This window comes from Onychostoma macrolepis, chromosome 22, assembly GCF_012432095.1.
Source record: "Onychostoma macrolepis isolate SWU-2019 chromosome 22, ASM1243209v1, whole genome shotgun sequence".
NCBI lineage: Eukaryota > Metazoa > Chordata > Actinopteri > Cypriniformes > Cyprinidae > Onychostoma > Onychostoma macrolepis.
The window spans coordinates 8,408,676-8,435,631 of NC_081176.1; the positions used below are offsets into that span (position 1 = coordinate 8,408,676).

The window sequence follows — 26,956 nt, forward strand, 5'->3', positions numbered from 1 at the left end:
TTATTTAAGGAGCCCGATGGGTTATTTATTCTGCTGCCAGGTGGAAACGGGACGTCCCGATATTGGGAGATCGAGCTGATCCGGATCTAGATCAGCGCTTCTCAACTGGTTTCATTTTATGATCCGGATTGTACGTCAAGTGGCCCAACAGAACCAGAAAACGTCCAATAATGACCTTAAAATCAAGCTTATTAGGAAAAAGTGCACAATAGTATGCAAATCAATTCATTCTTTTCAACTTTATTACCTTCAGTTAATGTATGTAAGGTTGAGATACTATTATAGTTTTTATATTTTTTATAATTTATATATATATATATATATATATATATATATATATATATATATATATATATATATATATATATAATTTAATATATTTTAATTTTATTTTTAGCTTTAGTCATTTTATTTTTGTATTATTAAATGTCTGTATTTTTTATTTATTTTAATTTTAATCATTTGTTTTTCCATTTTTAGTTTTCTTTTAATTTAAAAATTTTAGTAATTTTGTTGTGTTTTGCCTTTTTATATATTTTTAATATCTATATTTTTATTTTTATTTGTTATTTTAGTACATCAAGTTTTTATACATTAAATATACGTTTTATATATTCAAAATATATAATATATAATATTTAATAATATAAAATATATAATATTTTTCATTTATATATTTTAGATTTTAATTTTGAACTTTTAGTAATTTTGTGTTTTTGCTATTTTTATGTATTTTTGTTATCTATATAGTCTTTTATTAATTTATATTGTAGTTTTAGTTAGTATATTTATATATATTCATTATATATATTATTTTTTGTTGTGTTTTCGCTAGTTTTATTATTTTACAGTTATTGTATTTGAAGTAATGCAGTTTATTAAGGTTTAAGTTAACTATCATAACCCTAGCTAGTTTACTCTTAAAAATATATACTAGTCTTTTGTTGAAAGGAAATAATAGACAATATTTTTGTCCAATCAGATTCTCTCTAGAATGAGAATTACACTTTTGAATCATATTTTTCTTTCTTCTTCTTTTTTTTTCTTTCTTTGAAAGAAATGTTGACATTTCCATGACATTTTAACCACGTTTTCTATGCCTATTTTCAGTGCAATTCAGATAAATGTCATTACTGTAATATGAAGAAGAAGAAAAAAAGGATATATTTATTTAAATAGGGAAGCACTTTACGGTGATTAATTGTTTACAATGCACTGTAAAAATGTATTATTACCAGAAGGAAAATGACAGAAAAACAGTGTAGGCTATGAGGTAAACTGCAATCAAAATCATTTTAAACTGTAATCAAAACTCAAAAAACGTTCCACCAAAATGAGTCTAGGTTGGACGTGCTACTTTTGAATGCCATTTATATTATTTGTATGACTTTAAATTAGCGGCAAAGTTTCCCCTCGCGTTTCCCTCAGAAAGCAGCTGGGATTGAGTCCTAACCTGCTAGTTGAGATCCACTGCTCTTGAGTGTCAATCTGTGTACTTCCTGACTGAATATACTGTATGTCTTTCTGAAAACGGCAGACGGTTTTATTATCGCACCCCGCTCGTGTTATTTGCCTCGACAATCTCCTCCGAATGATCTGATATAGTTTCGCGCCTCGCGAGCAGAACGCGCCAGAATGTTAACGGCTCCGCTATAACCGAGCGCGGGCTTTTCATTTCGATAAAAGCCTCCGGATCCCCTCAAACGGTCCCTCTTCCGCAGATAATGCAGATGTTGTCTCTGCAATCATCATTATGTTGCCGTGGCTCTCGCGGGCGGGTTATTTACAGGGGGTTTGATCCGCGGTAATGTTTTAAATTCGCCATCAAAGCCGCTATTTATCCGCGGACGGCGGCTCGTTTCTAATGAGGTTGGATTAGCGTGGATGATCCGGCTCTGGTCCGGCGTTCCCGAGGTCAAAGGCAGCCTGGAATTCCGTGCCACAAATCCGCCAGCAAGTACGATCGAGTCATAATAATAAACTAAATGATTTCACAGTCGCACCCCCTCCGCTCGCGCGGGATAAACACAGATTATGTGCATCATGTATATTCATAAGAAACCTCTGATTAATTTCATGCTGGCATTGATAATGCGGATTTATAAACTCTCTTAAAGTGCATTTTCCCCTCAGTCTCTTATTATTTGTCCATTAATACTATCCAGCACTTCATTTCCACCACAGTGTCACTTCCCTTATTTTCTTAGTTTGTGATTGAAATTACAGTTTTGGAACAAAATTGCTGACTCTTATTTGTGTTGATAAGGCTAATTTCATGGCAAATAGGTTGTGTATCCAAAATTAAATTGTATTTTCATCGCTTTTGCATAATTTGTCAAAAATACAGCTTGACTACAAGGGAGGGAGGGGGGAATACATGCATTATTATTATTATTATTATTATTATTTTATATTAATTAATAAAAAATCATATTAAAATATCATTTAAAAGTATTTAAAATATTTATATTATATAATTAAGTAAAAATAATAATAATTTTTTTAATTATTAAAAATGTGTATTCCTTCTTCTTCTTCTTCTTCTTCTTCTTCTCAACAAGCACATTTTACCCACAAATTCTATTTAATACAAAAAATCTTTTAAACTGTAATGCTGTAATGATAAATTATCCTGTTTAGATCAAATTTAAAAAAATGTTTTTTAAATGTACAAGATTTGTCGTCATATACTTTACAAATGTTTTTTTTTTAATGTTTAATTTTTTTGTTGTTTGTTTGTTTATATTACTTATTAAAAATGTGGGAGTCATTTCGTGTGTATCTTGTTTTATGAAACGTTTTTGAACAAAATGGCTGAATTGCATTTTTGCATCCTAAATACACACAATTAAACCCCTTTTTTACTTAGTTTGAAAAAGCGATATTTGCGTATATTTTTCTTGGTTTTCTTAACATATTTCCATCTCATATCTCATTTTAAAGACTTCTTAAGCTGTTGTTTCACTGACAAATAAGAACAATAACTTTTGATAAAACTTTATTGGTGGCAAAAGTGTTGGTTGCTGTCGAAGTAACGTCACAACTGCGGAAAATATTACATAAAATTGACATAAATCATTTTCACACCATAAATATATACTTTTTACAATGAAATTGGTTACTTTTACCAAAAATAAACAACTCTTAGCACATAAAAGTGGCAGCAGTTAAACAAACACCCATATGGTATGAGTTTTTCCAGGTTTTCCAGGCGCTCCGGACATGAGCGATGAGGCGTTTGGCCGTAAACAGGTGTGGAGCGACTGATTTATCGTAATTAATCCGACGTGTCCGTTCCTCCGGCTGCGACGCATCTGTGGCCGAGAGCTCTTCCCAATGTCACCATGTCAGCCAAGGGCAATGAGATTACTCTGATTAAAAAACTCACAATAATTAATTTTTTTTAGGGATTCCAGCTTTGGAGAGCTGGGTAATGAGGCGGATCATGAGGATGTGCGTCTGGGGTCGCGGCGTGCTTAAGATCTGCTCATTTGGACTGCAGTCATTGAGCTACAGCTGTCTGATACAGCCGTCCAGATCAACAACAACAAGAACTGGCAGGCCAAGCAGTAATTATTATTTTGCAGTTATGGAAAAGCTGGCTGTTTTTAATGAGAGCAGTAGCACTTATCTGGCCAAAACAGGCCTGCTAATAAAATTCGAGTCGAGATGGAGAGATTTATTCAAGAAAACAAGACCGCTTGAAATGAAGGAGAGAATCCGTCTAATGTCGCTGTTTGTACACGCTAGAGATCATCCGAACATGGCCAGATCATTTTTCACTAATTTAAAGTAATGTAAATGATACCTTTTATACAATAATAATAATATTACAAGATGAATTTGATTAATGTTATATATTGATTGTAATCACTTTAATATTTTGTATTAATATATAATACTCATTTAATATTATTGTCACATGTTTCGTTCCTGTTTGTCCATATTTGGTTCTTCCTGTCCCTGTATTTGAGTATTTATAGTGTGTTCTGCCCATTGTTTCCGGTCCGCTGTTATATGTCTATATGTATTCCCGTGTTCCTGCGTTGGATTACCTACTGACAATTATATTAATATAATTAAATATTTAGTATGTATTTTAACAAAACTAATAAAACATTTTATTAAAGTGGTTAAATTGGACTGATTATAATAGTAATAGTTATAATAATAATAATAATAATAATTTTATATATGGGAATTATATTAATGTGTTTATGTGACCCTGGACCACAAAACCAGTCTTAAGTGTCAATTTTTCGCATTTTTTTGAAAACTAAATATTGAGAAAATCGCCTTTAAAGTTGTCCAAATGAATTCTTAGCAATGCATATTACTAATCAAAAACGACGTTTTGATAAATGTACAGTAGTAAATTTACAAAATATCTTCATGGAATATGATCTTTACTTAATATACTAATGATTTTTGGCATAAAAGAAAAATCGATAATTTTGACCCATACAATGTATTTTTGGCCATTGCTACAAATATACCCCAGCGACTTAAGACTGGTTTTGTGCTCCAGGGTCACATATATTCATTGTAATAGTTATCATATTTAATAATAATATATTAAGAAAGCATTTTATATATTTTACATAAAATTATTAAATAAAATCATTTAAAAATTAAATTAAAATTAAACATATTTATTAAATATATATATATATATTTAGTTACTTACTGGTTAAATCGGCCTAATAAATAACATGCATATAAGTAATGTTATATTTTAATTAATTGTAATACTACATTTAATAAAATTAATTAAATTACAATAAAACATTAATAATATATTAACATGTTTACATTTTTAGTATTTATTTTATTTTATCAGTTAGTTATTTTACTAGCTAGTTGTTAAATTGGCCTAATAGTAATAATAACATAAATTATATTAATGTTATATTTTAATTGTAATACTTGTAAAATTTAATATAGATATATTTTTTATACGTTTTCTAATAACACATTTTAATATTAATATGTATTGTTAATGTTATATTAAATGAATATATTTAAATATTTAGTATGTATTTTAATCACATTAATTAATTAAAATATTGATCTAGTTGTTTTGTGGTTTGACTTTGGCATGTGAAGTGTGAGACTTGTCCGTTTGGACTCAGTTGAGTCAATGTAAAAGTATAGCTGAGATTGTTTGAGGTCATATCAAGATCTCTGACGTTTGTTTTCAGATTTTGGTTTTCTTGGCAAATTTGAGAGTTTGTGAGATGACTGTGGTATATGGAGAAACACAGACTTCATGAATGTCGTTGCTGTATATGAGGAGCTGTTTTTGAGAATTTCTCCCTGTTGTTCAGCAGGAGCTCCAGTATCCGGATGACAGCGTCAGGCAAACATTCCCAGGAGTGCCGATGAAAACACACGAGCCATAAGTTTGGCCTGACTTTGGCACGCGGATCTATTTATCCGGTAACTGAATCAATTTGCTCTTCATTGTGCTGTGACCTCTGGGGCTTCGGCTCGATGCGGTCGCCACAACACTCCCAAAGTCACCCGCACACTCTTACTGCAGATCTGCTTTCACACCCATCTGAGCTGCTTCACTGCTCAAAACACACTGACGTCTTACTATTATTATTATTATGCATTGATATTATAAATGTTTTTAAACAATCAAGCACATTTTACACACAAATTCTCTACTACCTCATTCTCATTCTTACTACCATAATACAGTAATGAAAAAATAATCTGAATTGACAAAATTAAATTTTCAAAAGATACTAGTTACATACTTTTTTAAGAAATGAGAATTTAATTAAATTTATTTTTATTATTTTATACAAAATAATCAGTAAATTATTTTAGACTGTAAATAATTATTAAATTTATTATTAATAAAGTATTCATATACAAATTATTTCCTTTTTTCATTTTATTTTTCTTGTATTAGCTTACAATCATTGTGTGTATTATGAATTATGATCTTTATAATGCATTATTGTTGTTATTAAATTTATTATTAATTTGTTAAAAGATAAGATGTTTACAAACATTTATAAAAACAAATGTTAATTGATTCATAAATTAATAAAAAATATTTAGTTAGTGGTTAAGTTGACCTAATAATAAAAATAATAATAATAATATGTATGAATTATATTAATGTTGCTTATTATTTATATTATATTATTATATTTTATTAATATATTTAAATATTTAGTATTTTAACAAATTAATATTTATTTTATTTTATTTCGTGGGTTTAATTTCAGTTCGTTTTCAGTGTGTATTATGAATTATTTAAATGCATTATATTAATAATAATAATTATTATTATTATTGTTATTAGCTTTATCATACTTTCATTAGCTTATGATCATCTGTTAAAACTTAACAGTTTCCAGTGTTATATTGCATTATATATCCAGGCTTCAAGTGAAGTGCTGCTGACTATATATTTTTTTAATCCTTGCTGAAGAAGAGTAAAATAAGTGCAGGACGTGTGCCTCACTCTCTTCACATCACGCGTGTGCTTCTGAAAACCTGCGCTCCGATGAAGCCTTTTGCACACTGTTTTTCATCACGCTTCCACCATCTCCCGATTTACCCTGCACCATGATGCTCGGCCATCTGTCGCACGGTGACCGTTTCTCATGCCAGTGTTTTAGAGGGGCCCCGAGAAAACCGGCTACATTTAGACTCTTATTAGAGCGCGCTCAAGTGCGCGACACACTACGATACCTCACAGCCCCTCGTACGGCCCGCCGTCCTCTCCTCACACAGAGGCTAATGTACTGTCACGTCCCCCCAGTGGGTTAGTGCTAGCGTTAGCTTACAGCTATGCTATATTCAGCCTGATTAATGAAGCGTCTGACGGAGGGAGCGTCTGCTGCGAGGGAGCGTGTGTGTGCCGAATAAATGTCGTACATTAAACAAATTCCCAGCGCGGGCACTGGCTCGTTTTGGCAGCCGAAGCTGAGAGGGCGCCGTGCGGCCCACCCTCCCTGCCCCGAGGCCTTGTGGGACCTCTCGCGGCACTCAGCGGTTATGATTGGGTAGTCTCGAATTAAAGCGTCCCATCAGGACGAGGAATCATGTCCGCCCGCTGGCTGGCTGGCTGGCTGGTTGTCGTGGAAACCACGTCCCGAAGGAGGCTGAGGCTCGTCTACGGGCAGGGAGAGAGGGAGGGATGAGCTGAGAGATAAAGTACAAAAAACTCGCTAGAGCTTGTTTCTGATAGCACTAGCATGAAAATGATGCATTAGCGATAAATTGACGAACGTAGAAATTCGTTGAACATTTTTGAAGTGAGGGCGCTTGCTTTTGAGTATTCATGTAATGTGTCTGAAATCATAAAATGACACAGTTATGCATTGTAGCACGCAACAGGATCTCAAGTTTACTGTTGCGTTAGCGATTAATTAGCGGAAAGAGAAATTTGTTGGACACTTTAAAAGTGAGGACTTTTGTGATTTTGTTTTGGCATTTTAAAATGAGTCTGCAATCCATAACATGACATCATATGACATAATATTCTTAATTGTACCGCAACAGGATCTCAAAGTTTCGTTAATGTTGCATTAGTGATAAATTAGCAAAAGTAAAAAAAAATGTTAAAAGCGACGACAGTTGACTTTGTGTGTTTTTGCAAAATGTGTCTTAAAATCATAATACAACACAATTATGAATTGTAGCACAACAGGATTTCCATGCTTCGTTAGCAATAAATTAGCGAAATTACAAATTCATTTTAAAAGCAAGTGCACTAGATATGCATTGTAGTGCGACAGGATCTCAAAATTTTGTTACTGTTGTGTTTGCGATTAAACTAGCGAAAATGGCATTTTCCTGAACTTTTCAAAACATTGGACACTTAATATTGTGTTTATTTGCATTCTAAAATGTGTTTGCAAATCATAATACAACACAAGAAGTATGCGTTGAAGTGCAACACGATCTCAGAGTTTCTTTACTGTCGTGTTAGTGATAAACTAGCGAAAGGTTTTAACTGAACATTTTAGAAGCGAGGAAGTTTGATTTTAGTGTTTTTGTGTTACAATATGTGTCTGCAATTCATAATGCGACACAAATATGCATTGTTGCGCAGGTAAAATTCTCAATCTCAAAATTTCATTACTGTGTGTGGGTTAAACTAGCAAAAATGGCATTTCGTTGAACATTTCGAAATACTGGGCACTTGATTTTGTGTTGCATTCTAAAATGAGTCAAATGAGCATAATAATAAATAATTATGAATTGCGTGGTAACAGCATCTCAAAGTTTTGTTATTGTGTTTGCAATAAACTAGCAAAAAAGTGGAATTTCGTTGAGCATTTTAAAACATTCAGAGATTAATTTTGTATTTTAAAATAAGTCTGTAGTGTCATAATATGATGCTAGTATGCAATGTAGCACAACAGTAGTCCTCTTACTGTTGTGTTTGCGATAAACTAGCGAAATGTTTCATTGAACATTTTAAAAGCAAGAACATTTGATTTGATGTTGTTTGTATTCCAAAAAGTGTCTGCAGCGCGACAGGAGCTCAAAGCTCTGTTAATGTTGTGTTTGTGATAAATTGCCATATAGCATGGCAATTTTGTTGAACATTTAAAATAAACGACACTTGGTTTTGTGTTTTTTTTACATTTTACATTTATGCATTTAGCAGACGCTTTTATCCAAAGCGACTTACATTGCATTCAAGTTACAGTTTTTACATTTTATCAGCTCTTGCTTTCCCTGGGAATCGAACCCATGATCTTGGCGTTGCTAGCGCCATGCTCTACTATTTGAGCTACAGGAAAGCTAGTTTTTGCATTCTATTATGCGTCTGCAGCATAATAGGATCTCAAAGTCATGTTAATGATAAACTAGTGATATTTTGTGCCATTCAGGTCAAAAGTGAACTTCTTGTTTTTAACATTAAGCCCTGCCCTCATTACACATGATCACAACTGAAAAACGGCTGGAAATGGTGAAAGCAGCGTATTGATCGGCTCTTGTGTTGACTAGTAGACGGTCACTCTTGCATCTTCAGAAAGCTGCAGTCTTTGCTATGAACTCAGGAGGGAGCGGTTCATTTGTCAGTCCTTTTCATTAGCTTTTCTCTTTCTTTCTCCTCTTTACTCAAGGTTCAACCGAGGCAGCTGAAGAAAACGCCACTAAAAACAGCCGAAGAATGAAGCAGAAGGAATATTAAAAACAGCAGAGAGGTAAAATCTTCATGAGCTCAAACACTATTTGACCCTATTTACTTTCTGTAAAAAAGTTTTAATTTATGGTCTAGGTTTTATGCTATATATATATATATATATATATAATTTGTGTATGTGTGTGATTTAATATTTAACTTCATTTTAATGAATTAGCACATAAAAATATATTGTTTAATATTAATTGTAATTTTTAAAGATAAAAATTCCATTGTACAAATATTAAAAATATACTGTATTTATGTTGTTTCTACATTAATGTAAGGATTGAATATTAAATTATTGCAATAAAAATTTTATAAAAATGTTAATGTTAGATGGAATTAATCGTGATTAATCGTTATTAATTTCAGAAAAATGTGCGATTTAATTTAATTTATTTAATCAATTGACAGCACTACTATATATATATATATATATATATATATATATATATATATATATATATATATATATATATATAATGTTTTTTAAATATATACTTTTTATTAATAATATTTATACATTTATTAATGTTTATTTAAAATTTTAGAATTATTTTAGAATTATTTCATTTTAAAAGTACTGATTCCTCAAAATTTACTGATTCCTGTAATGAATGCTTTTTTATAGCATTTTTTAGGCTGTCATCTATCCTTATTGACATCAGTGCAGGCTTAGTGTGTCTATTCATGTGCTTTTATGTGATATAATGCACATTTATTCACTCTTTGAGGCCAAATTTCTTTTTTATTTGGCTTGATTTGGTTCAGAAAGGCAGCTTTTGGCATATGTGACACATTAGAGGTGAAGTGCTTAATTTCTGAGTTGTTTCAGCTCTTCAGTGATCTGTTTTTAACAGCGGTACTCGAGTGTGTCCTTGTTGTTTGCTCTCATTGACTCTGGAGTTTAGCCTTAAGTCTGTGGCGTATTACAGGCCAAATGGCCCGATTATTTGCGCTCGCTGCCGGTTTCTTTTCATCGAGTGGAGAGCAGAGCAGAGCAGGTCGACGCATGCAGACTCGTATCCCTGGGCTGTTTGCGATGCTGAGAGGTGAGATACGGCAGTGAAGCTCGTTCTGCTTTATTACGCTGCACAGTCTCCCTCGCGCCGGGAAACAGCGTTTATCTGTACGCGTGAATCTGTACGGACACCACAGATAATTGAACACGAGAAACTCGTCCGTTTGGGTCTCGTTTCTGCGAGGTGTTGCTCTCTGTCGGACGAAATTGCATTTAAATAAATTAATAAAGTTAAATAAAGCTATTAATCTTTATGCCGCTTTTGCATTAACTCTGTCGCTTCGGCCTCGTCCTGCAACTTTAAACAACAATGCAATAAATTAGCTTTGTTCAATTAGCAAAGCTCTGATTAGTAATGGCGGTATTTAAAGAAAAGTAAATGAAGCTAGAATCTGGAAGTTCTGGATTTTTATTTGTTTTATTCCACAAAAAATGTTATAGTTTTTTATTTTATTATTATTATTATTCTTTTAGAAATATAAAATTACGCAATATTGTGATTATCGAAATAAACTTTTTATTAACAAAACAAAACTGTATTCGGACATTTATTCACCTCATTTTCAGCAGTATTATTATTATTATTATTATTATTATTATTAATAATAATAATAATACATTTTTAATACAGTTGAAAATATTGATAAAACTGTATGGAAATATTTTTAAAACACTAATAAAATATTTAAGAACATAATAAAATGAAAACAATATAAAAAAATAAAAACAAAAGCAAAATATAATAAAAACTATAAGACATTAAAAAAAATTAAAAATAATTATTGGAAAAAAATTAAGAAGAAAAAAAACAGAAACTATAATACTATAATAAATGTAATAGATTGAAATAGAATCTCAAATAACTAATTATAACCAATAGTAAAATAACGGTTTAAATAATTTCCTGGTGTTTGGAATCAAAGCCTTATGTCTTCAGCTAATGGCTTTCAGACAGATCGCCTGTCGTGTTCATGAAGAGGATCGTTTTGTATTTGTGTGATGTTTATAATCAGTTTTTCTCGCCATTATTGTCACATACGCCTTTCTGTTTGTGCGTTTGCTTGTGTTCAAGCCCTTAATCATATCTAATATATCATATATCTTGCTTTCATAATAAAAAACAAATGATGTATGTGATGTACTGTAATCTAGAGAAAATCCACGTTCTTCTGTGGTTCTCCGTTGGTTTTCTGGTTCTGTGTGCCATTGTCTGTGAGTGTGCTTGCCTTGAAGTTCCGTTCATATCCAGACTGCAGTGTGTCGCGGCTCTGATCCGGCTCTGAATGCTGCAGATCTGCTGTGCCAGACCGAGTTAGAGCCGCTCGAGGGCACAGTGCATTGTGGGCAAATCCTCTCGTGTCCCGGCTGGGTCTGTGCAGGCGTGGGAGCCGCAGACACACGGGCCTGTTTACTTTGACCTGCCATTGTGTAAACCGACGAGACTTTAGTCCTAAACACACCGACACAAGCTGGAATCAAGATTGGACAGAACTTTTGTGTGTCTGGGGCTCTGTGATAGTATGTTCTAGATTATTTGCTTAAAATGTCTAATTAACCAACATTTTGATTTATTGCAATGAAAAACAATTGCAATTTAAAAATTGCTATGCCCTGTTTATTAAAAAAAAAAGTGTGCATTCGGACATTTTTACACCTCAGTTTTGCAATGATTTTTATATACAAAAAAATACAAATAATTGTTATTTTAATAGTTATTTTTATTAGAAATATTATCAGTTATTATAAATAATTATAAAATGTATTGTGCAAAATATTTATTGATTTGTTTACTAGTTTTATTTTACCTTTTAATGTACGTAATACATATATATTTTTCTTGTATTAATAATAATAATAACAAACATATAATACACATATGATATAATTGTATAATTTAATACATTTGTATATAATAATAATAATATTTATTATTATTATTATTTTTAATAAAATTATTATTATTATTATTATTATAAAATTATATTCTTATTGATTTTATTTTTATTATTTATAGTAGTAGTTGTAGTAGTAGTAATAATATATATATATATATATATATATATATATAATAATTATATTGTTTTGTTGTCTTTTGTAAATATATGTTGTTAATTTATAAATATATAAAAATAAATATTCATATATTTTATAAATAATAATAATATTATTATTATTATTAATATTATTATTAAATGTATCAGTAACTTATGAACATTAGTAAATATTGTGCGAGACAGCACTTGATTTTTTTTTTTTTTTTTTTTTTACGTTTACGTTCATGCATTTGGCAGACACGTTTATACAAACCAACTTAAATTGTATTCATTTTATTTCCTTCTTTTTAACTACATTTTTCTGCTTTTATTAAACATTCCATATCTATTCTGCCACAGTGGCTGTTGGGTTGAAAGTAATGGACACACATATATTGAACATTAGCTGTATCGCCTAGCCTTATGTGTATCTAAGAGAGAGAGTTAGTAGCTGCCTCTCTTTATAAGCTGAGTGTTTGTATGAGACAAATCTTGCGATATAGAGCATGAGTGTGTGTGTGTGTCAGGCTGGAGCAGATATGTGCTGATGAGTTCCTCGCGGTGGCAGGCGGTGTGTTTGCGTTGCAGTGCTGCGGTGTAGCGGCCCTCTGACCTGCTGGGTAAACAACCAGAGAGTCTCTGACTCCAAATAAGGCCAACACATCCACGGCACAGAACGGCGGCAACCTGCCATCCTCCACACACACACACACACACACACACACACACACGCACGTGTCTCCTGAGCTCCCCTTTCTTTCCGTTACTGTCTTTCCTGCAGCTCACCTGCTCTCCTCGCACGGTGTATGAAATGAAAATCCTGTCATCATTTATTCACCCTCATGTCGCTCCAAACCCAATGAATTCTTTCTTCTGTAAAACACAAAATTAGATATTTGGCAGAATGTTTTCGCTGCTCATTTCCAACATATGTATATAGGGACCAGGGCTGTCAAATTTCAAACACGGCCATAAAAATGCACCATATGTGAATTTGAAATGTAGTCCATATGAGTTATGCGCTACATTTCTGATGTCATATGAATTGTATTTTAGCAATTCGCATTTGTGCACGTTCAAATCTTGAAACAGGAACATTTTACACCAACAGTAACATCAATAATAGTTGATTACACCAAAGTCAAGGTTACAAATGTAAACTAAAACTGTTAAACATTTTTGTTAGTTGAAATAAACTAAATTATGATTATTAGATGAAAACTTCATTTCAATTAATTGCCAAACACAATTATATTTTTTATTTAGTTTAATAAATAAATAAAACTAAATCTGAAATAAAAATAAATGAAATCTAAATTATAATATTTAAAACAAACAAAAACTAATGAAATTTACAAAAGCTCATACAATTACTAAACATGTAACTAAAATTAAAGTATAAAAATAAAAGCTGATTCAAAACATGAATAAAAGCCATTTAAATAATACACAGATATAACCATGGATTGATATATTCTAATCATAACTAATAGTATTTTAATAATAAGTCATTCGATATTCTAATAATAATTTATTTTGGTCTGTCCCTAAGCTTTTGTATAATGTTTGAAAGCTGGGAATATAGTGCAAGTGATATATTAATTTAATACTTCATTTTTCCTTTCTGAAGATAAATACAGTTTAGTGCAGTCACTCTATGGTTGTTTTTGTGTGGAAAAGAGGGGGAAAAATCGGCTCTAAATCTCCTTTTGTGTTCCTTGGAAGATAGAAACCCGTCTGGCTTTGAAACGACATGAGGGTGAGTGTATTTTTAGGTAAACTATTTCCAAATCCATTCTCCTCCTCTACCTGACATTCCTTTTCTTTCAGTCTCTTTGGCACCGTCTGAAACACATTGCCTCAGTGCTTCTGCACCTCATAATACGCATGTTCTTTTAGTTCTGATAAATGCTTTTGCCTTTTAGTCCTTTAAGAGTCTTTCTGCTGTTATCCTGCAGAGAAACAGACCGCAGACATCCCTGAGTGTCGTATTTCACGTTCTAGACACGCCCCCTTGTTCCACTGACCGTTGACTACAGAAAGCACAGTACATCTCTAGCCGTTTTAGCATTTGAACCTGCTCTCCCTCTGGTCCTATGAGGGAGGAATGACCTCACCTTTGCATCTTTTGAAAAACAGTCATATTCTCCTTCGTTCAAAAGCGACAAGACAGTCACGTTTAATATTTATGATAGTGAACACGAATGACCTCTCCTTTCACTGTGAATATATAGACCCCTTTGTGTGTGTGTGTGTGTGTGAGGACTGTCTGTAATGAATTCATAATCTCTGCAGTGGGTCTTTGTAGATTCCTGTCAGGCAGCAGATAAGACAGCACAGTTGCACTCTAATAGCTGTCAGTCTGCTTTCCTTCCTGGCTATGGATCAGTTCACTTTCAGTAGACAAATACACACATATATACACATGCACGCACACACAAGATAGGCTGTGTATTCAGAGGCATGTTCTCCGCATAGTGGATCTAAAGATAAAAGCTGCTGCATTTTCTGTTGATGGAGAGACTGCATTTCTGTAGCGTGTCGAAAGGAGGTCCCCCAAGGCTCTGTACGAGGCCCCCTGAAATTGATGCGTTTTCCCCCCAAAACTCGTCGAGCATCAGCCCCCATCATTTTTCTCACTGTCAAACACGCCCCAAAGTTTTGAAAGCACCTCAGAAAGGCTAAGGTTTTTTGGTAAGCAGCTTCAAAGTTGCCTCAGAAAAACAACCATTAAATACAGTGCAATCGTTTGTGCCCTGAAGCTACTCATGGAATCTATTAAAAATGATTGTGACACTAAACAGTGCTTTGTGAGTTAATGCTTTTTGTTTATTAGCTCCACATATGCTAAACTGAATTAAGCTTTGGGTATTGCTTTGCTTGGTTGCTGAAACCTGTTATTCAAGTGTTTATCTTCTAAAAGAGATCATATTGTAGCTATAATGAAGCTACATTTTGTGCAGGTCCTTAGTTCTAATGTGCCAAGTTTTGACCTAATTATATATCTAACTACATATTGGATTTAAAAGAGTGGTCAGCTGCATGATAACAACATAAAAATATTATATAGTTCTACATAGATATTTCTAAACCACACACTAAAAAGTGCAGACAAAAACACTTCCAGAATACAATGCTCATTATGGTCTTATGGATCGGGCATGTCGAGTGGTAAGTGGTCTTTATCATTTCCCCCAGCATCCTCAAATGGCTCTTTAGCCCCGCTGAAATTTACCATGCTAAGCTCTCTGCCACCAGGAGAACGTGGGACACGCTATAGTGCTCAATTTATAAGCCTGATTAAACTAGGCAAGTGTGAGTAAGAAACATGAGGCAAATCAACATAAAATCACAGCGACGCTTTATGCGGCGTTCCCGCTGATTGGGCCTCGGCCCTTTATGATGGTAGAGATCACAGTGGCCCTTAAATAAAGAGAAAAATGCGTGTAAACAATACTCCAGGGCGTCTCTGTAAAGTATGAGTTATTGCACTAGGCCTTTGTTCATTGTTTGGTGCTGTAATAGGTGCAGGCCTTTAAATTGCAGTGTGTCAACACAATATGTATTGTGATACTTATTTTATTCGTTCATCATTTATTGTCATGAATAAAACAGATGCTGTCTCTGATAAACACCCAATGATGTATTTTTTCAGTAAGATCTCAGCTCAAAATGCATTTTGGAGCTGTGAGCTGCATTTGATATTTATATGAATTTTAATACACTGCACTGTACATAACAATACCCTTTGGTTTTTTCAAATGCAAATTACTGTTTGACCCTTAACTCATTTTAGGCATATCTGTTCCTTACAGACTATATATTTTTTAATTGTTATCATGGGCCAAGTAATAATGTAAAGTCAGTCTGCCATTATCACAAAATAAATAATTAAATGCATGGGCTAAAAAAATACTGATCTGAGTTTGAATTGTTTTAAATTATATTATATTAATATTATATTATTGTTATTGTATTCATTGTAATTACTTTCTCATTAGATTCTACTAAGAAAAAAGTTCAAATAATGCAGAACAAGTTTTGCGTAAAAAAAAACGCGAGGTCTGGTAGTTAGTACTGCGTCTTTGAGCGTCATGCGTGGGAAGGGAGCGCAACGGTCAAATTCTTGCGCGTGTGGAAAAAATTACGCAGTAGCGTTCAAAAACGGTTTCTGTGTGAAAGCCACTCATAAACGCTGTATTTGTTCCAGGTTAAGGGTCATTGCCGTGAACGGCGACAGCGAATTTTAGGAAACGCTGAATGTCGCGATTAATCAGTATTCGGCATAGTACATCACTGTATTAGTAGTAGTAATATCTTAGAGCACTGAGTGAAACAATTTTATTTATGTTAAAACTGGAACAGTATAATTATGATTGGATAAATCAAATACCATCGTTTGTTTTTTTATAAAAACATAATTATAGTAATCTAAACAACATTCCATGGTTTCCCTTAAGACAATTAACTGTGGTTTTATATAGTAACCATGTTTTGTTTTTGTTTTTTTGTTGTTGTTTTTTTTTTTTGGCGTATTGATTCCCATCTGTATAACCACAGTTTTACCACAAATACCATGGTTAAACTATGGTTAATGTAGCAAAACCATGGTTAGTTTGTGGTTGCCAAAGTTTAACTATATGTCATATATGCTATATGCCATGTTTTTTTATTATTATTATTTGTAGTAAAACCATGGTTAATTTAAGGGTCAGCTGTAGTTGTTTTCTATAAATATCAAACTATGGTTACAGTGCAAGAACATTCTTTTCATACGGGCAAATGTGTAGGCTTGTAAAACAAATTGGCTAAATGAATCTGTTTGGGGGCAGTTTATTCCCTCCCGTGTATTCTTATCTTGGAGGTGGGATGGTTTTAGTGTGCGGGTTTCAAATGACAGAGCAGCTCATCTGTGCGCGCTCATTCACTACGGATTGGTGACGTGAGCGCGCAGAGACCTCCCCCCGCCTGCTCCGCTGTTTTTGGGGAGGGTGCGCGGGAGAAAAGGGGGGCTAAAGAAACCCCTACCAAACTGCCCCTACCCCCAGTCGAAGTCCGGGACCTGAAAGAAAAGAATCCGATCCAGCTCTGGGACGCGGTGGACCGACTATCGACCGATATTTAAAGCTCGTTTTGAAGCGCGGCCGTGGAGTTTCGTGCGCTCTTGGAGAGTTTACGCACGGACGCCGTCGACATGGCACGGGTAACTGTTTACTCCCGTTGAAAACTTCGCGTATCCAAGGAGTTATTTGTTTTTTTTCCTCCTGTTTTACATGGATGCAACATAGGACGCTTTAAGAGGAATTATTTGGTCGTACCGCATCTGCATCGATCCGAAATAAAGTTACTTGGACACGCGTGGAACTATTGTAAGTAAACAATTTTTAAATGGTCAATTTAAAACGTAAAATAATTTATGTAGACTTTTAACTTTTTTATACAATTTCTGGTCTTTGGATATAATTATTTAGAGATTCTATTGATAAAATGCTTGATTTCATTGTATCTATGTAATCACGTTGTGTCTATTGAAATGTTTTTTGTGCGTTATGTGCAGTTTTTGGCGACATAAGTTGGAAGTAATTGAGTCTAACGGTTTTGATATGGTTTATTAGGCTGTGTTGTATGCCTCATGTTCTGCTTGGGGTTTTTGTGACACTTTCATTAGCTTAAAAACTTTTTGAGTTCTTATGAGGAGTGATTATAAACCAATTTGATAACATAATTTTCATAGAGGACTTTTGACATATTGAATTTCTTCTGTTTGGATTCCCTAAGACCCACACTTTAAAAATATGATGAAATGCATTGAATGGTCATGTTGTGTCTGTTCACTTTTGACAATTTGGATTTGTTTTATTGTAATTCTTTTGGTTTTGAAGCATGACCCCAATCAGTAGTTGTAGCATATATTTTTTTTTAAAGTGTATGCTTGCTTTGTGGTGCAGTCGAGGGTTAATGCTTTATTAATATCTGTGAAATGGGCTTTTGGTTGAGTTACTGGAATGCACTGTGAGTTTCAAAAGAAAACAAGGTTTATTTTGTAAAATGGCTACTAATGTTTTTCAAGGTCTCTGAGAATTTGAAGACAAAGGCAGTAAAGACAAACCCAGATAATGAGGAAAATTGGAAAGTAACTTTCTGGAGGTTTAAAGTAATGGTCTCATTGACATTTGCTGCAAATGCGGAGTTTATAGAGTAGAAAATAATATATTACACATTTTTGCATTATGGTTTTGAATAGAAAGCGTGAAAAAGTCATTACTGTAGAGAATATTGATTCTATTCAGCAAGTGTCTTTCTTGCAAAGTCATTATATTGAGGATTTTCTCTCTTTTCATGGCGGATACATGCTTGTCTATAAGTTATGCTTTCTTTTAGCTAAGTTGCGCCATGGCCTGCTGAATATAGCCGTTTACTTTCATTTGAAAGTATATGCGTTCATATAGTAAAGGTTTGAGCGAGACTGGAAGCATAGTGCAGGTATTGTCTTGATTCGTTTAGTCATAGATAATGCAGGGGTCATTAATCACTTTAATGTGACTTCAGGGGCCCCGTATCAGAATGAGTCTGGACTGAAGTGCTCTGGTTCTGCTTTTGAGAAAAGTTTGGCTTAATAGTTCGCTTTGATCTCCAAGAAATTTAGATTTAGACCCTGTTGACATCTCATCCATTAAGTTTGATGGCAAAGATCTACTCTAGGAGCTACACGAAAAGGACAGCCATTATTGATTCTTTCATGAAATACGCACCAGCTTTTTAAACATTAATGACTAAAATGTGTTTGTTTTCGCAGTCTTTATTTTTTGTTGCAACTTGTGAACTCACAAGTGTGCTTTAGTTTCTAAATGTCACTATAATTGGATGATTTATCATAGCTGATCACTGTCAGATCTTGAGAGATGTTAAGACAAATGCGTAGGAATGCAGCCAAACAGAAGCCATTAGCCGTGGCTGTGGTATATAGACCTGTAGTTTTGCTCATTTTTCTTTTGGCGCTAAGCAATAACAAACAAGAAATCAATGAAGTCGGGTGGTGTCAGAATGAAGGAATTTTTCAGCGGATGTAAAAACTTCGTTTGCCGAACTAACTTTGATTTCCCGTGTGCACTCCGTGTCACCTCTGGACGAAAAGTTAATTGAATTGAGCTGAGGATATGAGTTCTGGTGAAATGTCTTTTGTAAGGTGTCTTCCCCAAGGTTTTGAAATTCATTTCCGCGAAGTTATTCCTTCTGGTGTCGTTTTTTGTGTTTTCCTACACTTATCGCTGTAACCTTTTTCCCCCATTTTAAATCGGGATCAAAGGACAATGCCTCAGAGAGATTCTGGCCACGCTATGCCAAAATAAATATTCTCCCGACTTCAGAGAGAAGAGAAGGGCAGCGCTCTTGCATTTGCTTGCGTTACAGATTTAGCCGCCTTGTTTGTGTGAGCTAGAGTAGCTAATGATCACTCTAAATATAAAGTGTGCCATGCTTTAATGAGCAGTATCTCTCTTGGATTAAGTTTTCTTTTAGCATTATAGATCTTATAGCACTTGCTAAAGTACCATTTTATTGAATAATGTTCCGCACAGCCTTGTATTCAATGGCGCCATGCATAGATTTAGCGCAGGAAATGCTAATGGAGTGGCAGAAATATCAAAACAACAATTATACAAAAAGCTCCCTCTCACAGTGGTTATTGTAACCCGTGTGTGCCAATGTGATCGTAGTCGTAGATAAAATTAGGTGAGTTTGTGAAACGGGGAGAGCAGTGCAATTATCAGCTTGGGTTTTGAATGGCAGATGCAGTGGTGGCGGTAATGGCAGCTGCGCTGCAGCGCCTCACATTATCAGCAGAAAAGGGAGGGGAAGAGAGATGTTCGCCAGCGCCTAAGCTCTGCCAGCTAATTGTGTTTATTCCTCTTAATTTGTCCCGAGTGCTAAATCGGTGCTCTTCAGCTCACGGTGGGTGCAATTTGTCTGGTTGTTATAAAAGAACGAGTGCACTGTCTTTGAAAGGAGCTCTTCTGGTTTTAATGCGACCATCGCATGCATCCACATGCACATCCAAGCAGAAGGAGCCGAGGCCTCTCTGTTCAGCCACGGTTGCCGCCTTGCGCTACGACCCAAGGGACAACCGGTCAGTCTGGCAGAATTATCAAGCACTTGTTCGGACGAGTTCCTGAGTAAATCGCTTGTCCATGACAAGTCTTGTTGAAGATGAGGAATAGCCTCTGCTGGTAAATTATATTAACTCTCCGGCCTATGTTGCCCATTCTGTCCAACAGGTTAGTGGCAAATCCGAGATAAGACGCCAAGCAAACCTGCCCCTGCTGACGGGATTGATCCATCTCGCTCAAAGTTTAATTTCATCTCACGCTTGGCCAGTTGCCTACGTGACGCTGCAGGACTGATCGTCCGGTCTCTGGGCTCTCAGTACTGTGGCGGTGCTGATAAAGCCAAAAGCTACTACCTTCTCCCCACGCTCCCTAAGCTTAAAGCCCTCGCCGCAAGACTGGATTTCGAACCAATGATATGCTCTGCTTGCTCTGATGCCACTGTGATAATGTGTTCATTACGGTAGGAGGGCGTTATATCCACGTTACACCCGCCACCCAACCTCTACCCCTCCCACTGGCCCCGATATGTTTGGTTGTTTTATTGGGGGCACTTGTTGTTTACCCCCACCATGGTGATTTTTCTGCTTTCTGCTCTTTAAGTATGATGACCAGCTGGCACTCCAGGTTGACAGGCGTCCCGCCCAGCTTGGGACATTTAGACAATACAGATCTGTCATAAACATGCCCCACCTTGGCTTCAATCTGAGTTATGACCCCTTGGAGGGTTGTGGAGTCCCTTCCCCACCCTGTTCTCCATGGCTGGAGGTCAAGATGCCATCTGTGATTGGTCTACTTATTCTCCACTTTGGCTCGATAGTTAACAGACCCCAATGAACCAGATTAAAGGGTTGGATCTTTGTTTGATAGACTTGGAGTGGTTATGACCTTTCTCTGGGGCGACTCCAATTGGACTCCTTCAAAATACCTTCAAGTCATTAAGTGGAACCAAAACAATAAAGCCGTGAATCCAAGGTAGATTCCTCTTGAATATCTTAGATATTGCACTTTCCAAATATCATGGTACTAGTTTAGTGATGTGTGCAGGTTTAAGATGGTTATCAGATGTCTTGCTTGGTGAAGCGTAGGAATTTGTTGGGGCAAAGACAGGATGCTGGTTCGGTAGGTTTTGTTTGGGACCAAGTAGAGTTGAAGGGGTTTATAGTGACCCTATAGAAACCTCAGGGCCCAGTTAAGGGGGCAGTTTTCAGGATGAGGGGCTTTTTCATGTGCTAAAAGCTGCTAATCCGCTGGCCTTTGTGTGGGAGCAGAAAGCTCGGGGCAAGATGGGAAAGCCATGGCTTTTTCAGAGCCCGGCCTTTTGTTGTCATTTCGCCCAAATCAGGGGACATCTGTTAGGATCGGGGGTAGATTCCCAGCTGACGGAGGGGAACGGGGTTGGAGGAGGAGGCGGGGGAAGGACAAGATACGTTGATGGGGGTGAGAATGTTTGAGGGCTGATGGATGTGTGTAATTGTTTGTAATGCAAGCATGAAAACACAGGCCTCTGGGAGCCGGAGCTGGATTTGTGTGGACAGAGGGGCCTTGTAGTTATGAAACAGTCAGTCAAGGGTAGATGGGGTTAAACACGAGTAAATACCTGCCTGTCAATGCAAGCCATGCTCCCTTAATTAGGAATGACAAAATGGTTTGACAGCAGAGAAACAGGGAGCGCAATAGCCTCTAACTAGCACAAATGTCAACATGTGATTAAGCTCTGTTGGAAACTCATTACATTCCTGAAACGCGGATCTGTTTTTCAATAAAAATCACATCTCTTTTTGTTCTAGTCAGTGCTGAATTAGCGTGAGTTATCTCACTCAAGTACGTTTTTTTTTCATTTGCATTTGTGCATTACGAGTGCATCAAATTCAAACACTTCTAAAGGTTAAGCCTCACGAAAATACGTTGCGTTTCAAAGAAAAAAGAAAGCAAAAAAATGTTGCATAAAGAAAATAAAATGTAATAATTTAAATGACAGTTATGCACACTGCCATCAAAATTCCTGTTACTATATTTATTTTTTTAAGAAAAAGTATTTATTTTGAGAGTGATTATTATTGTTTATTGCAGTATATATATATATTTTTATTTTAATTAATTTATTTACCATGAAGTATAATGTCATCTTGGCAAATAGATGAAATAAATAAATGAATAACTTTTATTTTAAATATTTTATTTGGTTTTAGTTCATGTTTATTTTAGTTCATGTTTATCAGTAATGAATTTATTTTTTTTAATGATTTTAGTTCCAGTTTTCAATATTAATAACCCTGATGAGAATTTAGGAAAATGTGCTTAACTGCCATGAAAAATAGCAAAAAAATAAATATTTCAGTAAATAAACATTTTAAGCAAAATATCTCTACAGCATACAATGTTCTTGGACAGGTTTTGTGAGATTCGCATACTTTTTATCAAAGTGAAATTCCATGATTATTAACCATTCCAACCAAGTATGATTTTAGATTTCGTTTAAAGCACAGAAAGTTAAAGGTGTAAAAACATCACGTTCACTCCTGCGTGGCATTTCAGTTTCGAGCCTCTGTAATTATAGCTGTATTGTGTTCTCTGAGCGGACAAGGATGTGTTCAACACGACTGAGCTGCTATGCTATGGATTCTGCGTAAAAGAGCGAGTGCGAGGGAGTTCACTCTCTCCATCTCTTCAAGCTAGAGGGAAAGATGATTTGTTACACGCACAACATCCCCCAACCCTGGCCTCATGCGATATGACATTTTGACGTGTAAATACAAGGCCTGCAGGACGCCGGCTGATAATATCATTAACTCCCATTTAATTGCAGCATTGAGACGCCACCTGAAGATGTTTATTGTATTTGTGGGATATGATGGCCGACAATGTTTTCTGTGCTGCTTTTCTTTTGTACATTCATATTAGAAATTGCCAAAAGCCTCCTGTCATTGAATACATAATTGGAAAGTCAGATAAATTGGGAAAAACATATCAATCTTTGTACTGCATGCAGAAGTAATCCTTTTTAAAGTAATACCGCCTTTGGGGGAAAATACCAGCAAAATACCAAAAATCATTTTTAGTTCCTCAAAGAACTTTTCAGTCAGCAGTTCTTAAAAGTTGGGCTGGTCGATATGGCAAAAAAAAATAACTCTCTACTTTAAAAAATTTTTTTTATTTCAGATTGTTTGACCGATTCTAGATTTAATTTTCTTTTTTTTTTAAACATTTAACTTGTCAACATAAAAACATTACTAAAATACATGATTCCAGCATGCACTTAATGGAAACGTTTGACCGCTAAGCTTGCATTTTGTGCGTGAAACGATATTCTAAAAAATGTGTCCCTCAAGGTTTTTTTCCCATTCCGTTGCCCGCGTCGCATCTTTGTCAATGCAAAAGCGCATTCTATGTGAATTGAACTCAGCGATATGTTCTACGTTACGGTCCTTCATAGAGCACATCACATGTGAGCGGTTGATTACGTGTGCCATCATGTGGTGAGATTCGTTTTTTTTTTCTCTTAATGATTATCATTAGCATATTGTCAGTGTCTAATTGTAATTTTATTTCTATTCAAAATCACAATTCCTTGATTAAAAAAAATGAAATAAAATCTTGGCAAAACTTCAAATTCGAAGTAAATTCAATAAATAGTAAAAATTATTTATTTTTTTAATAATCTAACGAAACAATTTTTCCACTATGAAGTACCTTGTCAAGATTTCGTAGATGTTGATGATTCTTCGTGTGACCATCGACGCCAATACAAAAAATTTGGTGTAGGAAAAATACACTTTATAATAAGGTTTCATTTGTTAACATGAAGATTTTACAGCATTTATTAGCCTTAGTTAATGTTAATTTCAACATTTACTGATATAGTCTTATAATATTTGACAAACTGAGATGCCACCAGAGGAAGTTTACGATTGCCAACAGTGTTTTTGTGGTACTTTTTTGTGCCTTCACATTTAAGATCGCCAAAAGCCTCCTGCCATTGAAAACATAATTGGAAAGTGAGATATATTGAGATAAACAAATCGACATGCAGAAGTAATCCATTTTAAAAGCCCAACCGCCTTTGGGGGAAAATACCGACAACCTGCCAATGAGTCTGATATTGCGAGTCCAGGACGGAGCCGTTCATCTTATTTGTTTGTTTTCCTAAAGGCACCTTTTGGTTTGTGCGTTTTGAGGTTTTCGTCCCATTTTGGTCATAAATGAGGCATGAAGCCAAACTCACGCAAGCAGGGATTCGCAGGGAATGAAATCCCGAGATTACCGCGCCTAATATCGCCTCGCGATCTGCTTTTATTAGCTCCATTACATCCTCCGTATCCTGACCTTGTTTCGGCGCCGCTTACACAGGCGTTTTATCTGGCCGTTGGGGATGGGGCCGAATGAATGAATGAATGAATGAAGAGATGAATTGCGTGTTATCTTCCTCTTGCGTGATTGGGGAGGTGATAATGTCAACAAACAGAGGGGTGTAGCCTGCGTGGGTGGATTGCAGTCGACTAAACGAACCAGAGATGAGCGCTGGATAAAATGTGCTAACTAGGAGCGTGGCCTGTAATTGAACGGCTCTTCCACTTCTCTAGTGTCTCTCGCTTTGGGGAAATTGTGAGAGATTAAGTCCGTCTGGAGTTCTTGTGGAGGATGTTTTCACGGCGGTGGTTTAGGGATGATTAAGATTCAGATAAAGTGTTGGTGATTAAAGACAACAAAATTGACTTAATATATCTTCCTTCACTAATAAAAATAAAAGTTCAAAAGGAGCTTTCATAGCGATGCCGTAGAACAGATCTTAAAGAACAATTCTTAATGTGAAGAATATTCACTAATCTAAACATTATTTTTTTTTATTATAGAGGACCTTGGAAAGGTTATATGGATGTTGAAGGTTGTTCATGGAACCATCGATGCCAATAAAGAAAAATAGTTTTACTTTACAGTAAGGTTTAATTTGTTAATATTTATTAACTACTTCAGTTAACATTAACTATGCATAAGCATTAATTAGTCTTGGTTAATGTAAATTTCAAGATTTATTAATACATTTAACATACAACATTAAAAGTTGTATTTGTTAACATTAGTTATTGTAGTGTGAGCTGACATGAACAAGCAATGCACAATAGTATTATTTACTAACATCGACATAGATTAATTGTTTTCTAAATAATACATTAATTAATGTTAATAAATGATATATTATTGTTTATATATTAAGTTTTATCATACAATTATATAATTTTTAAAATGAAAGTATTTACAAAATGTATATAAAATTTTAAATTAAAATGACTAATTTAATGTATTCAGTTAAATAATCTGCATAATCAATCTTTATAACCTTTACAATTATTTGTTTTAATATTTTGTAATTCAAGACATTAATCATATAATAAATAAGAAACAAATTTTATTGTATTGTATATTATTTAAATTTTTCTCATTTAAATTATTTTTAGATTTGTTTTTTATATAAAGTGTTTAGTTTTTTTGTTCTTGTCTTTAATAAATCACAGTTAATGAAACCATTTTTTTTTTCCCAAATAGTTTTTATTTGGACTTTTTTCTATCTGTCTCTCGTCTGCCTCTTTACTTTGAGCATGAAACGCGTATGTTACACAAACTCTATTAGCGTCTGAACCTTAATACGCGTACGAGCTAATAAGCTAAGAGGCCTGTACACTGTAAATCACTGCACTCTTGTTCTCCAAATAGTCGGCAGAGAGACGTGCTAGTCATTCGTAGCAGAGGCCGGTGTTGTTTGAGTTTAGCATGGCGGGTTTTGAAAGTGATGGATGGCCATCGTTCCCTTTGTTTATCTCCGCAGATATCTGAATCCTAAAACGCATGAAAGATCTGAGAAATCGAGCTAAATGTATTCAGCTGAGAGCCGAAGGTCATGCTAACACATTTGTGTGTGTGTGTGTGTGTGTGTGTGTGTGTGTGGTGCCTTGATTCAATTACTAGCTGTTTTCTGAAGGGATTTGTGTTGCTCATATAGGCAGCCGTATTGTGGAGTTCATTTCGCCTTATGAAGTGCAGAAGTATTGAGTCGTCTGATATGAATATTACTTTCATGGATCGAATAAATCACAGTCTGTTGTTTTTGTAGCATTTATATCTATCCATTGCTGTGGCTTTGTGCTTTGTAGCTCCGCCCACTGTGGAATCTGATTGGTCCAAATATTCAATATTTAATTATTAAATATTAAATATGGTGCAAATGTTAAATATTATAAATATTAAAAACGGTCAATTCATCTTTTTTTTTTTTTTTTTCAAATTTATTTATTTTTTGTATTTACATTTTTACATTACGGTTCAATTATTTGTCTTATTTATGTTTAAATATAAACAAATATAAATATAATAAATACTTTACATTTTTCTGTACTGTGTATATGCTAAAAAAAACAATAAATTATTAAAAATTTATAATTTATTCATTTATTTTTTTAAATATATATTCTACGTGTCTAATTGTTTGTTTCTGTCTGAAATAAAAAAAACAAAAAAAAAACATAAATCGATTAATAGCTTGGATATAGTCTGTACCATGTGTATATGATTAAAAATCCACTCAGTTCCAGTGTTTTTTTCCAGAAGTGGTTCTCGACTTCTGAACCCTGTGTTATTT

At 34.5% G+C, this 26,956-nt stretch overlaps 1 protein-coding gene across 24 annotated transcripts in view; it reads left to right on the plus strand.

The window, feature by feature from the left end:
• The window catches only part of ptprsa (protein tyrosine phosphatase receptor type Sa), a 216,584-nt gene that overhangs the window by 40,323 nt on the left and 149,305 nt on the right, over nucleotides 1-26,956 (plus strand). For 21 of the 24 annotated variants that reach the window (XM_058760412.1, XM_058760423.1, XM_058760417.1 and 18 more), the window contains exons 2-3: nucleotides 5,328-5,439; nucleotides 9,105-9,185. The gene's annotated coding sequence lies outside the window, so the exon portion shown is untranslated. Of the gene's footprint in view, nucleotides 1-5,327; nucleotides 5,440-9,104; nucleotides 9,186-17,146; nucleotides 17,590-26,956 lie in introns of those variants that run through there. The other 3 variants (XM_058760414.1, XM_058760415.1, XM_058760413.1) reach the window with 3 other exon arrangements.